Source organism: Phyllobates terribilis, unplaced genomic scaffold, assembly GCF_046119375.1.
Source record: "Phyllobates terribilis strain yellow unplaced genomic scaffold, ASM4611937v1 Scaffold_36__1_contigs__length_13169755, whole genome shotgun sequence".
NCBI classification, from domain to species: domain Eukaryota; kingdom Metazoa; phylum Chordata; class Amphibia; order Anura; family Dendrobatidae; genus Phyllobates; species Phyllobates terribilis.
In genome coordinates, this window is record NW_027362796.1 from 7,915,632 (window position 1) to 7,931,465 (window position 15,834).

The following is a 15,834-nucleotide window of genomic DNA, read 5'->3' on the forward strand; positions in this document are numbered from 1 at the left end:
AGGAATTCCTAAGTATTTGATACCCTGTGAGGGCCAGGCAAAGGGAAAGTTGGACTGGATGGAATCCTATATGGATTTGGGGAGGGAGACATCGAGGGCCTCAGACTTCGCTGCATTGATTTTAAAATTTGACCATGTAACAAAGTGATCTATTTCAGCCATAACAGCATGGATGGATATATGTGATTGAGTGATATATACTAGGACATCATCAGCAAATAGAGAGCACTTGTACTTGGTGCCTCCCACCTCAATCCACCTAATATTGGGGTTATGGCGAATTGATGAGAGCAGGTGCTCCGTCACTAGGATGTATAAGAGAGGGGACAGAGAACATCCCTGCCTTGTCCCATTGGTGATTGTGAAAGGTGATGAAAATGTTCTGACGCGCCCCCTGGGCCTTGGGACACCCGGAGCCGGACCCTTTTTGGTGGATGCTGGTGGTTGTAGTCTCCGTGGCGGCAACCCGGTTCCGTGGCTCAGGGCGGTCAAACCAGTGGCGGAACTATTTATGTGGTTTTGATGTTTAAATGTCAGACTACGCCACCCGTGGATTGCGGTCAGAGTGAACCGCCGCTCCAGGGCAGACCGCTGAGGCTGGTGTTGTGGGTGCAGCAGAGCGTAGCATAACTCCCCACGGGAGGAGTATAGCCTCAGGGCAGTGTATGCGGAGGATGGGGGTGATGTTGTAGGGCAGCAGCAGTAACGACACGGAGTCAGTGATGCAGTCCAGGGCCTTTACTCACAGTTCTTATTATCCAGACCACGTCTGCAGGGAACGGCTGCCCACGTCGTACTGTGCTCACCAGGTGAGGGGCTCAGACAACTCCCAGATAACTTTGGAGTGCTTCACAGGACCCCCTTTGTGTGTCCTTTGTCTGGCCTTTCTTACCAACCCTTCTGTCCGGCTGCCTCGGGCCTCCTCTTGGTAAACTTGGCGCCAGTTTCCCTGACCCTATGTGGTGCCTTCCTAGCGGGTGTAGCGAGGGGCTGCGCCACATAAAATGTCACAGCCTCCTGTTTCTAGCTGAGGGTCGTTTCCTGCCTCCACTAGTTTCGGGGACCGGTCTCCCCCTTTGGCCTGACCCCTCCACGCAGGTGGATTCGGGCGTGCGGTGGCGACTTGCCCGTCCGCACCCCTGAGATCCCTTCGTTCCTCGTTCCTGGAGCCTTCTCCGCTCCTCTTCCTTCCTTCTCCCTCTTCCAGGCCTGGGCCTCTGTTACTAGGCCCGCCTCCGGAGCAGAGCTCATGCAGAGCCCCTGCTCCCTGCCACTTCTGCTCAGACTTCTCTGCACTGAACTAAGATGGTGCCCACCTTTTATACTCCCTTCTCAATGCACCCAGGAACTGCTTCCTCCCTGCTCCTGCACTACAGGGTTCCCCTTCCTCAGTGTTCCCTCCCCCCACTCCAGCCAGGGACAGGGACTGTCGTGCCCATCTCAGGGGCATATTGGTCGCCCTGCCCCACGGCAATGTGGTGTAATGCATGCAGGTGTCGGGTCCTGATCCACACTACATCCTTACCTGAGAGTGAGATATCACACCTCTGGGTGAGGTGCAATACCTCTGTAGCAACCGAGCCCTCAGGGTGCTACAGTTCCATTTATCTTCAGCCTAGGTGACGTATTGCGATACAGGGCCGTGATTTTGGCTATAAAAGGGTCCCCTAGACCCCTACCCCAAGCTTTTTAAGAGAATCATATATGGCGTGCCAGGAGACTCTATGGAATGCTTTCTCAGCATCCAACGAGAGTATCTAATTACAAATTTTTAACTGCATCTAGCCCAGGAAATACTTTGTGCCTAGTAGCAGGGTCTGCTAGTCAGCGGATTATCCCGGCTGTTAAGCAAGCTACACCACCTGTAGTTTGGACACTTCATTTTTTCAAAGGAAATGCTTCGGGACCACGGGATACTCAGTGCAGAGCATCAGGAGGCACCCCAAGGCATAGGGGCACGGACTGGCAGTAGGATGCCTTGCGGTGGACAGCCGAGCTCGATCCTTATAAAAGCTTTTTAACTGCAGCAGCTTTAGTGGACGCTACTGGAGCTGGAATTACGCGGCTGCTGGCACGAGACTTGCCCTCCAATAGATCCTTGTAAATGGATTTAAAGTATATTTATTCAAATTAGAGAGACAATTTAAATTAAAAAGCTTAGAGCTGCCTCCACCACAGGGGGGCTCGCTCGACCCACCAGCGGACAGGCACCAGTATTGGGAGAGGGGGGCTGGCCGTCAGGGTTCACCGCGGCTCTGGCACAAACCCGGCGACACGGAGGTGGCACGGGCAGGAGCGGACTGAACGTGTCAGCTTCTCACTTTTTGGATTTTAGAAGGGCATGACATGCCTATATCTGTGTCTCCCCCTCCTTTTACTCCTCCACCTCTTTTCTTTTCGCATGACTATATGTACTTGTCACTTTTCCATGTGTTAGTTGTGTCTTCTGAGCAGTTTGTCAGCTTTTGGACACCTTTGAAGGTGTTTTCTATGTGTTTCTATGTGTTTTTGTTTGCCTGCCATTGGTTTTAACGGTGTTCGAAGGTGTTCGACGAACAGTTCGACGAACAGTTCGGCGAACACACGGGTGTTCGACGAACCGAACTCGAACACTACGGGGGTGGCTCAACACTAATGAACAGTCTATAATTTTAAGGGTAGGTTAATTTTAACATTGAGAGATAGAATATCCAAAAAAAAAAGTCAAGAAAATCACATTGTATAAATTAGATAAATTCATTTGCATTTTGCAGTGAGAAATAAGTATTTGATCCCCTACAAATCATTACGAGTTCTGGCTCCTACAGGCCAGTTAGACGCTCCTAATCAACTCGTTACCTGCATTAAAGACAGCGGCCTTACATAGTCACCTGTATAAAAGACTCCTGTCCACGGACTCAATTAATCAGTCAGACTCTAAACTCTACAACATGGGCAAGACCAACGAGCTTTCTAACGATGTCAGTGACAAGATCATAGACCTGCAGAAAGCTGGAATGGGCTACAAAACCGTAAGTAAGATGCTGGGTGAGAAGGAGACAACTGTTGGTGCAATAGTAAGAAAATCGAAGAAATACAAAATGACTGTCAATCGACATCTATCTGGGGCACCATTCAAAATCTCACCTTGTGGGGTATCCCTGATCATGAGGAAGGTGAGAAATCAGCCTAAAACTACACAGGTGAACTTGTTAATGATCTCCAAGAAAATCATTGGTAACACATTACGCCTTAAAGGTTTAAAATCTAGCAGTGCCCGCAAGGTCCCCCTGCTCAAGGAGGCACATGGCAAACTTCAGACGAACCGGCACAATGAACACCTGGATGATTCTGTGAGTTATTGGGAGAAGGTGCTGTGGTCAGATGAGACAAAAATTGAGCTCTTTGGCATTAACTCAACTCGGTGTGTTTGGAGGAAGAGAAATGCAACCTATGACCCAAAGAACACCGTCCCCACTGTCAAGCATGGAGGTGGAAACATTATGTTCTGGGGGTGTTTCTCTGCTAAGGGCACAGGACGACTTCACCGCATCAATGGGAGAATGGATGGAGCCATGTGCCATAAAATCCTGAGTGACAACCTCTTTCCCTCTGCCAGGACATTAAAAATGGGTCGTGGCTGGGTCTTCCATCAAGACAATGACCCAAAACATACAGCCAAGGCAACAAAGGAGTGGCTTAAAAAGAAGCACATTAAGGCCATGGAGTGGCCTAGCCAGTCTCCAGACCTTAATCTCATTGAGAACTTATGGAGGGAGTTGACGCTCCGAGTTGCCAAGTGACAGCCTCAAAATCTGAATGATTTAGAGATGATCTGCAAAGAGGAGTGGACCAAAATTCCTCCTTACATATGAGCAAACCTCATCATCAACTACAAAAAAAGTCTGACTGCTGTGCTTGCCAACAAGGGTTTTGCCACCAAGTACTAAGTGTTGTTTGCAAGAGGAATCAAATACTTATTTGTCACTACAAAATGAAAATAAATTTATCTAATTTATACAATGTGATTTTTTTGGATATTCTATCTCTCAATGTTAAAATTAACCTACCCTTAAAATTACAGACTGTTCATGTCTTTGTCAGTGGGCAAACTTACAAAAACAGCAAGGGATCAAATAATTATTTCCTTCACTGTATGCATGTTTTTCTCAATATCTGAAATTAAATCAGAATAAACCTTTCCTGTTTTAGGTCAATTAGGATTACCATAATTTTTAATATTTGTCAAATGCCAGAATAATGAGAGAGAGAATGTTTTAAGGCATATTTATTACTTATTGCAAAATCAAAAGTTTACATACACTAAGATTACTATGCCTTTAAACAATTTTGGACTGCCCATATGATCATATTGTTACGGGTCCGGGTGGTGGAACCTCTGTGCTGAGATATGAGGAGGGACCAGAGGGGCGTAACTAAGTGTCTACCCGGACGGACCCTGGCTACACGGCGGCTTAATCGACTCCGTGAACCAAGGAGGGGCCGCGAAGGTGGACCAGGTGCCACACTGGGACAGACCTCCAGTGAGAGCAGGCGACGCCCACGGGACTGATGGCCAAAGCCAAGAGGCACGACAGATGAGCACGGCTGATAGACAATGCAGGTAAAAGGGCAGGCTTGGCTGGCAGACTGACAGGCGGACACGGCTGATAGACAGGCAGGCAGCACTGGGACCTGAGGGCTGGAAAGAGTGTTTAGAACACCAACCACAACTTTGCACAGGCACCTCCATTTTTGAGGAGGTGCTTTAAATAGGGGCAGTCCTCCGGCCATTGGCCGGGGACATTTTAAGACGGAAAGCGCGGCCCCTTTAAGAGTACAGTGCCCGGGGATCTGCGAGCGGTGCACGCACCCTGGGAAGACGCTGCGGTGAGACCAGAGGAAATAGCGGGGGACGCCGAACCATAGCCGCGGTGATGAGTGGATCGACGTCTCTGCCGCGCAGGAGGCAGAGACGCTTACACTACACATATCACGTGTTTGGAAGCTTCCGATAGGTTTTTTGGCAACATTTTAGTTATTTAGAGACACACGTATGGATGTATTTTAATGCACACCTAACACACACTGCTTCTTTGTGTAGCATCATGGGAAAGTCTAAAGAAATCAGCCAAGATACCAGGAAGAGAATTGTGGACTTGCACAAGTCCAGCTCATCCTTGGGTCCAATTTCAAGATACCTGAAGGTGCCTCATTCATCTGTACAAACAATTATACGCAAGTACAAACAAGATGGGAATGTCCAGCAATCATACCGCTCAGAAAGGAGACGGGATCTGTGTCCCAGAGATGAACGTGCTTTTGGTCCAACATGTGCATATCAACCCAAGAACAAAAGCAAGAGACCTTGTGAAGATGATGGTGGAAGCTGGTAAGATTGTGTCAATATCCACAGTGAAATGAGTGCTGTATCAACATGGGCTGAAAGGCCACTCTGCCAAGAAGAAGCCATTACTCCAAAAGAAACATAAAAAAAACAGATTAATGTTGGCAAATGCACACAGGAACAAAGACCTTAATTTTTGGAGGCATGTCCTGTGGTTTGATTAAACTAAAATTTTGGGCATAATTACCATTGTTACATTTGGAGGAAAAAGGGAGAAGCTTGGAAGCCTAAGAACACCATCTCAACTGTAAAACATGGGGGTGACAGCATCATGTTGTGGAGTTGTCTTGCTGCAGGAGGGACTGATGCACTTCACAAAATAGATGGCATAATGAGAAAAGAATATTATTTGGCAATACTGAAGCAACATCTCAAGACATTAGCCAGGAAGTTAAAGCTTGGGCGAAAAAGGGTCTTCCAAATGGACAATGACCCGAAGCATACTGCCAAAATGGTAACAAAGTGGATTAAGGATAACAAAGTCAATGTTTTGGAGTGGCCATCACAAAGCCCTGATCTCAGTCCTATAGAAAATTTATGGGCAAAGCTGAAAAGCCTGCGAGCAAGGTGACCTACAAACCTGGATCAGTTACACCAGTTTTGTCAGGAGGAATGGGCCCAAATTCTGACAGATATATTGTGAGAAGCTTGTGGAAGGATATCCCAAATGCTTGACCCAAATCATTCAGTTTAACCCCTTTACCCCCCACGTTAATGACCAGGACAATTTTTACAATTCTGACCACTGTCACTTTATGAGGTAAGAACTCTGGAACGCTTCAAAGGATCCCCCTGATTCCGAGAATGTTTATTCGTGACATATTCTACTTCATGACAGTGGTAAAATTTCTTCGATATCACTTGCGTTTATTTGTGAAAAAAAAATGGAAATTTGGGGAAAGTTTTGAAAATTTCAAACTTTGAATTTCATGCCTTTACATCAGAGAGATATGTCACATAAAATAGTTAATAAATAACATTTCCCATATGTCTACTTTACATCAGCACAATTTTGGAAACAAATTTTTTTTTTTTTTTTTTTTAGGGAGCTATAAGGGTTAAAAGTTGACCAGCGATTTCTCATTTTTACAACAAAGTTTACAAACCATTTTTTGGGGGTCCCTGTCACATCTGAAGTCACTGTGAGGGGTCTTTATGACAGAAAATATCCAAAAGTGACACCATTCTAAAAACTGCACCCCTCAAGGTGCTCAAAACCACATTCAAGAAGTTTATTAACCCTTTATGTGCTTCACAGCAATTAATTGAACGTGAAAGGAAAAAAATGAACATTTAACTTTTTTTCACTAAAATTTTACTTTAACCAATTTTTTTATTTTTACAAGCGTACCAGGAGAAATTGGAAACCAAAAGTTGTTATGCAATTTCTCCTGAGTACGCTGATACCCCATATGTGGGGGAAAGCCATTGTTTGGGAGCACGGCAGGGCTTGGAAGGGAAGGAGAGCCATTTGACGTTTTCAATGCAAAATTATCTGAAATTAACAGCGGACCCCATGTGCCTAAACAGTGGAAACCCCCCACAAGTGACCCCATTTTGGAAACTAGACCCCTTAAGGAACTTATTTAGAAGTGTGGTGAGCACTTTGGACCCCCAAGCGTTTCGCAAAAGTTTATGACGTAGAGTCATGAAAAAAAAATAATTTTTTTTTCCACAAAAACGATCTTTTAGCCTAAATTTTTTAATTTTTCCAAGGGTACCAGGAGAAAGTGGACCTCAAAATCTGTTGTCCAATTCCTCCTGAGTACGCTGATATCCCATGTGTTGGAGAAAACTACTGTTTGGGTGCACGTCAGGGCTAGGAAGGGAAGGAGTGATGCTTTGGAATGCAGACTTTGATGGAATGGTCTGTGGGCATCATGTCACATTCTCAGAGCCCCTGATGTGCCTAAACAGTGGAAATGGCCAACAAGTGCCCCCTTTTTGGAACGGATACCCGATTTGTGAATCTTATAATGTAGTGTCATACGTCAGTTGTGTAGTGTTCGTCAGGTTGTCATACGTCAGAAATTAATTTAGCAGTCATGGCAGTATGGTACCTTTTGAAGCATTCCTTCATGCACAGGCCAGGTTTGTCGGGGCAGGTGTCACATTGATAAATGGTGTCCTTGCGTATTCACCTTTTATAAACACACTCGGCACTTCTTTTGTGACCTTTTTTTCCGCTGTGAGGCATCTGCCCTAGGAAATGCTGGTCTGGTACAATTCGAGGACCTTCAGTTCCGGAAGTACTGGGGCCCGCTCCGTCACCACTGCAAAATATCAGGGCCTTGATAACTACCTCCTGGAACTGAAGGTACAACGTAGAAGTCTGGCCTGCACATTGTGATAGAAGGAAAGCGTTGTGCATTGCCATCTGTACAATGTGCACGGCCAACTTCTTGTACCACACCTTGGCCTTTCTCAAAGCACTGTACGGCAGGAGGACTTGATCAGAGAGATCAACTCCCCCCATGTACTTGGTGTACCCCGCTACACAGTCTGGTTTGACGACCTGTGTAGTGGAACCTTGTACAGTGCTGAGGGTGCTGCCATCACCATGTATAGTGGTCAAGAAAAGGACATCCCTCTTGTCCTTGACTACCAGAAGGTGGTCACTACATTGGGCTCTGCTCTCACCCCTTCTGAGCAGCTACCCAATTAGCGTCTTTGGGAGGCCTCTCTATTTTTGCGGACAGTATTGCAGGCTGCGGTACGTCGCGCAGAGAGGGACTTGAAGAGAGGGACACTGGTATAAAAAAGTTATCCAAGTACAAGTGATAACCTTTATCCAGCGGTGTGTGCAACAAGTCCCACACAATTTTCCCACTCACTTCCAGAACAGGGGGGCATTCAGGGGATTTAATCCGGGAGTCCTTCCCTTCATAAACTAAACTCGTGAGTGTACCCTGAGGTACTCTCACAAAGTTTATACAGCTTGATTCCGTACCTGGCCTTCTTATTGGGCAGGCACTGCCGGAATCCAAGCCGCACCATAAAAGCCATTAAGGACTCATCCATGCAGATATCCCTTTGGAGCACGTACACTTCAGCAAACTTGTTGTTGAAGTGGTCGATGACCGGCCGAACTTTGAAAGGATGATCAAAGTTCGGGTCATCGCGTTCAGGACACCTTGCATTATCGTTGTAATGCAAGAACTTGTGGATGGCCTGAAAACATTTCCGGGTCATGACCATTTGGAACACTGGAGTGTTATGCAAAACGTCAACACTCCAATATTGCCAAAGTTCTGGCTTCTTCAGGATCCCATATGAAGGACCAGGCCCCAAAACTTCATTATTTCTACTGCGTGTACAGGAGACCAGTTAGAAAATGATGAAGAGGGGTTTTGTTCCAAAAATTGATGAGTGTATAAATTAGTTTGGCCCACCATGAGGTTTACAAGATCCTCAGAGAAAAAGACTTTGAAAAAGTCTAGTTCTGTGAGGCCGGTGATGTCAAACTTGATTCCTGATTCTGCGAAAAAATCAGGAATCAGTGGCTCATAATTTTGGGGGGGGCGAGGTCCACACGGGGTCAGTAGTGGGGGGAGGGTGCTGGTTCATCTTTTCTCCTGGGGCGTCTGAGTGGCGGTTCAGCAGCACCTGAAGGACTCCCGCTTTCCCGGCTCCATGTTTTAAAATTGTAAAGCATAAAAGGATCTTCATATTCAATCGCTTGCTGGAGTGCCACCTTCTATCTGCTAACAGGATATCAAAGGAAAAATCTTTCTTTGGGCAGAGCACCTGCTGATTAGTGATCCTTGGCTATTTGTGACTGACACTCACTGGACTGCAAAAAGGTATGCGAATGGAATAAGATCTGTGGTCACTGATCAGCGCTCGGCCGCTGCACAAAGCGCAAAAAAAAAGAAAAACGGACAACAGTCGAGCGATGAAGTGATGATCAGCACTTGGAGGCAGAAAGGGATATGGGAAGGGGGAGAGGGGTGGATGAGGAGGGATCAAAAAATCCTACTTACAGTTGTTGTCTTTCAGATGTCGTCTATCAGATGTCTTCTGTAAGATGTCTTCTGGAGCAGGAGAATCGATTGTAGTGTCACAGGCTTCTATGGCCCAGCACAGCGCACAATCGGAGAGCGTGACCGCCCTCTAGAAAAAAAAAAGGTTCGTTGAAAAAAAAGGTAAAGTAGCAAGCACGAGTGCTGATCGGTGATTTGCGTCACCGATAAACTCTCGGTGGCTGCTGGATGTACGCACAGAGGTGGTGCAAAGAGAGGGGGGAGGAGAAAGAATTGACAGGAATGAAATAAAGTCGTGAAATGCAGCGAGCTTGGACGTTGATCAGTGACGTAGTCACTGGTCAGCGCTCGGCCGCTGCAGGACGCACAAAAAAAACAAACTGGGGGCAGGGTGGGTAAAAAGGAGGGGTTTGGGGTGGATGAGGGGAGAACAGAGATGGACTTACCAAAGTCTTCTCTGTTCTTCTTTCAGCAGCAGGTCCACGAGTAAGATCTGCAGCAGCAGGACACGGAGCAGGAGACCCAGGAGACCGCAGCAGGACGCCAGAGCAGCAGCGACTGGAGCAGGTGAGAAGGTCTTGTGGTGTCACAGGTGCTTCTGTGGCAACACAAGGCCCAGCACAGAGGTGATCAAACGTAACCGCTCCTTAGAAATCCTCACCAAGTGTGAGGAACTGCAGGGCGGTCACAGGGGGAATGATAGGGTGGTGGCAGCCAGGTCACAGGCCAGTCACCTCCCGATCAGGAACTCTGATTGGTGCGATCGATGATGACATCGATCACACCAATCAGAGATGGCTGGGGCCTGGGCAGCATCACATGGGGTCACAGGGAGGTGGCAGGCAGATGACAAGTCGGTCACCGCCCTGTGACCGCCTTGTCACCTGTGTTCAGGTACTCTGATTGGAGCGATCGATGTCATCATCGATCGCTCCAATCAGAGCTGTCTGAGGCCTCTGCTGACATCACAAGGGGTCATGGGGCGGTGACAGGTTGTTCACAAGCCAGTCACCGCGTGGTGGCGCTATGATCGGTGCGATCAATGTGATTGGCGATCACATCGATCATAGCGGATTGGGGAGAGGGCTGGGGTCTCTTAGCAACAGCCTAGGATTGATGCTCTTATGAGCACCGATCCCAGGCGGCACATCACTGTTTCCGACAATCTGATTGCCAGAAACAGTGAGAAATGCTGTGATTGGCTGCTCAGAATTGTAAACTAAACGGTCCCTAATTGACCGACTCTTTCTGAAAGTTATTGTGGGAGTAGATCACACGGCACTCCCAGATCCGGGTTGACTACAAGAACACCCTAGTGTTTTCTGAGGATATTAAAGATATGGTCACTCCGATTGTCCTAAGATCCTATTACTCGTGTTATCCCATCTTTTTCTTGGTCTCTTGGTTAGGTATGAAGGAGTGTCTGTACCCTTGTTCCATGAATCTGGTGTTCATGTCTATTGCCCGTATATTAAAATCTGTGACAGAGCAGTTTCTTCTCAACCATAAAAATTGGCCCATGGATATTGTTGGCTTTGATTTTTTTTTTTTTTTTTTTTTTTTTAGGGGGGTGGGGTGGTGGCTATCCCACTTCAATAGTTTACTAGTGCTTGTAAGTTTTTTGTAGATAAGTGTCCCATCCCGCTATATCTTATTTAGAACATCCAGGAAAGGCAACTGGTAAAAATTAACCTCTGATGTAAATCTAAGGCCCACTCTATTGATGTTGAGTTCCCTGACAAATTCAAGAAACTTTTCACTCGTCCCCGAGCAAGAATGTCATCAATATATCTATACTATGTCCCAGTATATGGATGCCACCACTTATGATCATTATGAATATTGTGGTTTCCGCACACTAGCCCAGGAATAGGTTAGCATATGAGGGGGCACAGAGGCTCCCCATCACAGTACCGCTGAACTCGGGGGAAGTACTTCATGTCAAAAAAGAAGAAGTTATGAGTAAAAGTGAATTTTAGAAGATCCTCTATGAAGTCATTATGTCTGCTACACTCTATTGATCTCGATTTCAAGAAACGTCTTACTCCTCTGATACCATCCTCATGCGGTATATTACTGTACAAAGCCTCGTTATCTAGTAAGGCCTGCTCCCCTACATGCAAGTATACATGCTTGAGGGTCTACATGTAGGGGAGCAGGCAAAGGGAAGATCATTTTCCAGAAAGTTTATTCCAACCTCAGGTGGTACTGTGGGAACATTATCCTGCATAAGAGGCATAATGGGGACATTACACTGTGGGGGGCATCATACATCCAGCATAAGAGGCATAATGGGGGCATTACACTGTGGGAGCATCATACATCCTGCATAAGGGGCAAAATGGGGGCATTACACTGTGTGGGGGCATCATACATCCTGCATAAGGGGCATAATGGGGGCATTACACTGTGTGGGGGCATCATACATCCTGCATAAGAGGCATAATGGGGGCATTACACTGTGTGGGGGCATCATACATACTGCATAAGGGGCATAATAGGGGCATTACACTGTGTGGGGGCATCATACATCCTGCATAAGGGGCATAATGGGGGCATCATACATATTGCATAAGGGGCATTATGGGGGCATTACACTGTGTGGGGGCATCATACATACTGCATAAGGGGCATAGTGGGGGCATTACACTGTGTGGGGCATCATACATCCTGCATAAGAGGCATAATGAGGGCATCATACATCCTGCATAAGGGGCATAATGGGGGCATTACACTGTGTGGGGGCATCATACATCCTGCATAAGGGGCATAATGGGGGCATTACACTGTGTGGGGGCATCATACATCCTGCATAAGGGGCATAATGGGGGCATTACACTGTGTGGGGGCATCATACATCCTGCATAAGGGGCATAATGGGGGCATTACACTGTGTGGGGGCATCATACATCCTGCATAAGGGGCATAATGGGAGCATTACACTGTGTGGGGGCATCATGCATCCTGCATAAGGGGCATAATGGGAGCATTACACTGTGTGGGGGCATCATACATCCTGCATAAGAGGCATAATGGGGGCATCATACATCCTGCATAAGAGGCATAATGGGGGCATTACACTGTGTGGGGGCATCATACATCCTGCATAAGGGGCATTACACTGTGTGGGGGCATCATACATCCTGCATTAGGGGTATAATGGGGGCATTACACTGTGGGGGGCATCATACATCCTGCATAAGAGGCATAATGGGGGCATTACACTGTGTGGGGGCATCATACATCCTGCATAAGGGGCATTACACTGTGTGGGGGCATCATACATCCTGCATTAGGGGTATAATGGGGGCATCATACATCCTGCATAAGGGGTATAATGGGGGCATTACACTGTGGGGGCATCATACATCCTGCATAAGGGGCATAATGGGGGCATTACACTGTGTGGGGGCATCATACATCCTGCATAAGGGGCATAATGGGGGCATCATACATCCTGCATAAGGGGCATTACACTGTGTGGGGGCATCATACATCCTGCATTAGGGGTATAATGGGGGCATTACACTGTGTGGGGGCATCATACATCCTGCATAAGGGGTATAATGGGGGCATTACACTGTGGGGGCATCATACATCCTGCATAAGGGGCATAATGGGGGCATTACACTGTGTGGGGGCATCATACATCCTGCATAAGGGGCATAATGGGGGCATTACACTGTGTGGGGGCATCATACATCCTGCATAAGGGGCATAATGGGGGCATTACACTGTGGGGCCAGTAAAGGGGTCCTGTACTATGAGAACAATACGTTTCCTCCCTTCCTGTCTCCATAGTTGGGTCGTATGTATCTATTACAGGAAACAGAACAAAAACCTTATGATTCTTATAAAGGGGCAACACAAGACCCCAAAAGAGTCTCCGTGCTGAAGGGGTTAATGCCCCCTGCGCCCAGTAATGGGGGTCTCCACATACCTCCACCTGCAGAGCCGCCACCACATATATGGCTGCTCTGTGAGCACAGGAGCTGTGATGAGGTCACAGGAGGGGAGGAGTCAGGGGTCACATGATCAGGGGCCTCAGTGGATGCAGGACTCTGCTGTGCTGGTTGTCATGGTGCTGGATGAGCTGAAGTTTATGTGTGGGGTCAGGAGGGGTTTACAGTGTGGATGTAGCAGAGCCGCGTGTGTACGAGGTGTATGGAGCAGAGCCGCGTGTGTACGAGGTGTATGGAGCAGAGCCGCGTGTGTACGAGGTGTACGGAGCGGAGCCGCGCGCGTGTACGAGGTGTACGGAGCGGAGCCGCGCGCGTGTGTACGGAGCGAAGCCGTGTGTACGAGGCGTACGGAGCGAAGCCGTGTGTACGAGGCGTACGGAGCGAAGCCGTGTGTACGAGGCGTACGGAGCGAAGCCGCGTGTACGAGGCGTACGGAGCGAAGCCGCGTGTGTACGAGGCGTACGGAGCGAAGCCGCGTGTGTACGAGGCGTACGGAGCGGAGCCGCGCGCGTGTGTACGGAGCGAAGCCGTGTGTACGAGGCGTACGGAGCGAAGCCGTGTACGTACGGAGCGAAGCCGTGTGTACGAGGCGTACGGAGCGAAGCCGTGTGTACGAGGCGTACGGAGCGAAGCCGCGTGTGTACGAGGCGTACGGAGCGAAGCCGCGTGTGTACGAGGCGTACGGAGCGAAGCCGCGTGTGTACGAGGCGTACGGAGCGAAGCCGCGTGTGTACGAGGCGTACGGAGCGAAGCCGCGTGTGTACGAGGCGTACGGAGCGAAGCCGCGTGTGTACGAGGCGTACGGAGCGAAGCCGCGTGTGTACGAGGCGTACGGAGCGAAGCCGCGTGTGTACGAGGCGTACGGAGCGAAGCCGCGTGTGTACGAGGCGTACGGAGCGAAGCCGCGTGTGTACGAGGCGTACGGAGCGGAGCCGCGTGTGTACGAGGCGTACGGAGCGGAGCCGCGTGTGTACGAGGCGTACGGAGCGGGGCCGCGTGTGTACGAGGCGTACGGAGCGGAGCCGCGTGTGTACGAGGCGTACGGAGCGGAGCCGCGTGTGTACGAGGCGTACGGAGCGGAGCCGCGTGTGTACGAGGCGTACGGAGCGGGGCCGCGTGTGTACGAGGCGTACGGAGCGGAGCCGCGTGTGTACGAGGCGTACGGAGCGGAGCCGCGTGTGTACGAGGCGTACGGAGCGGAGCCGTGTGTGTGTGTACGATCACAATATCACGTATCTTTATAAATGTACACATACAGTACAGAATATATACATACTAACCCTATATACACACAGTACAGAATATATACATACTGACCCTATACACATACAGTACAGAAGATATACATATTGACCCTATACACATACAGTACAGAAGATATACATATTGACCCTATACACATACAGTACAGAATATATACATACTGACTCTATATACACACAGTACAGAATATATACATATTGTAAGGCAGCGCTCGTCATCATACTGGGGGTAACTCGCTTCGCTGCGTCAATCAATGCACATGTGCAATGTCTTTACGTTTTTCACACAGTGTTGCAGTTTATTATGGCACTTCATAAACCGCTGTTCACACACAGTTCATCTTAGTCCGCCACCGGCAGGTTTACACACATAAACAATTCATGAGCCAAGTGGCACACCGGCCCACTTGCTCCAGGGTACAGCTTACGGCAAGGTAATAAAGTAGCAATGTTCATATCACAATGTCCATATAGCACCGGGTATTACCTTTGCCGGGTATAGCTGTCTCAGTCCGTTACTCTGCCACCACTGTGGCTCTGCGGCTTCCCAGGTAGGGGTGTCCAGCCGTCGTTCCCTCAAAGGCCACTGACATCCACACAGGATCCAGGCTCTGCCTTTCAGGACTCTTACTCAAGCCGGCTCTCCCTCAAAGGCCACTGACATCCGCACAGGATCCAGGCTCGACCTTTCAGGTACCAGGCTTCACTTCAAAGCCGCTGCCTTCCAAGGCCACTAGCATCCACACAGGATCAAGTCTTGACCTTTCAGGCTGCCAGGCTTCACGGTATCCCGGTATCCCACACACATGGGGAACAGGTCTCACACCGAACACACCTGTCTCAAATTAAGCAGGGTTTATATATGCTGTGCACAGACAGCCACATACTGACAGGACCTTGCTGATGTCACAGTCATGTGATCAGTCAGCTGTGTGTATAGGTCCTGTGTGCTGTCCCAGTCACGTGTACAGAGCTTTACTGTGCATACAGGACCTGTGTGATGTCACAGTCATGTGACCAGTCAGTTAAAGGGGAAGATACATGGTCCGGTAAACACATTCTGGACCATTTACAGTAATGCTAGCAAGCTGCTGCATTACATATCCCCCCCCCCCCCCTGTTCAAACTTGTAGGGGGTTGAACACATAATATACACAATAACATTATAACCCCCAGCTCACAGAGACCATGAACTTTACAATTGTGCTACTCAGCCCCTGGAACCTTAGTCAATGACATTA

At 48.4% G+C, this 15,834-nt stretch overlaps 1 protein-coding gene across 1 annotated transcript in view; it reads right to left on the reverse strand.

Annotated features, from left to right (window-relative positions):
* The window catches only part of LOC141182820 (uncharacterized), a 37,244-nt gene extending 23,879 nt beyond the window's left edge, over positions 1-13,365 (reverse strand). Inside the window, exon 1 of the mRNA XM_073660942.1 lies at positions 13,310-13,365. The gene's annotated coding sequence lies outside the window, so the exon portion shown is untranslated. The remainder of the gene's footprint in view (positions 1-13,309) is intronic.
* Between the last annotated feature and the right edge of the window lie 2,469 nt (positions 13,366-15,834).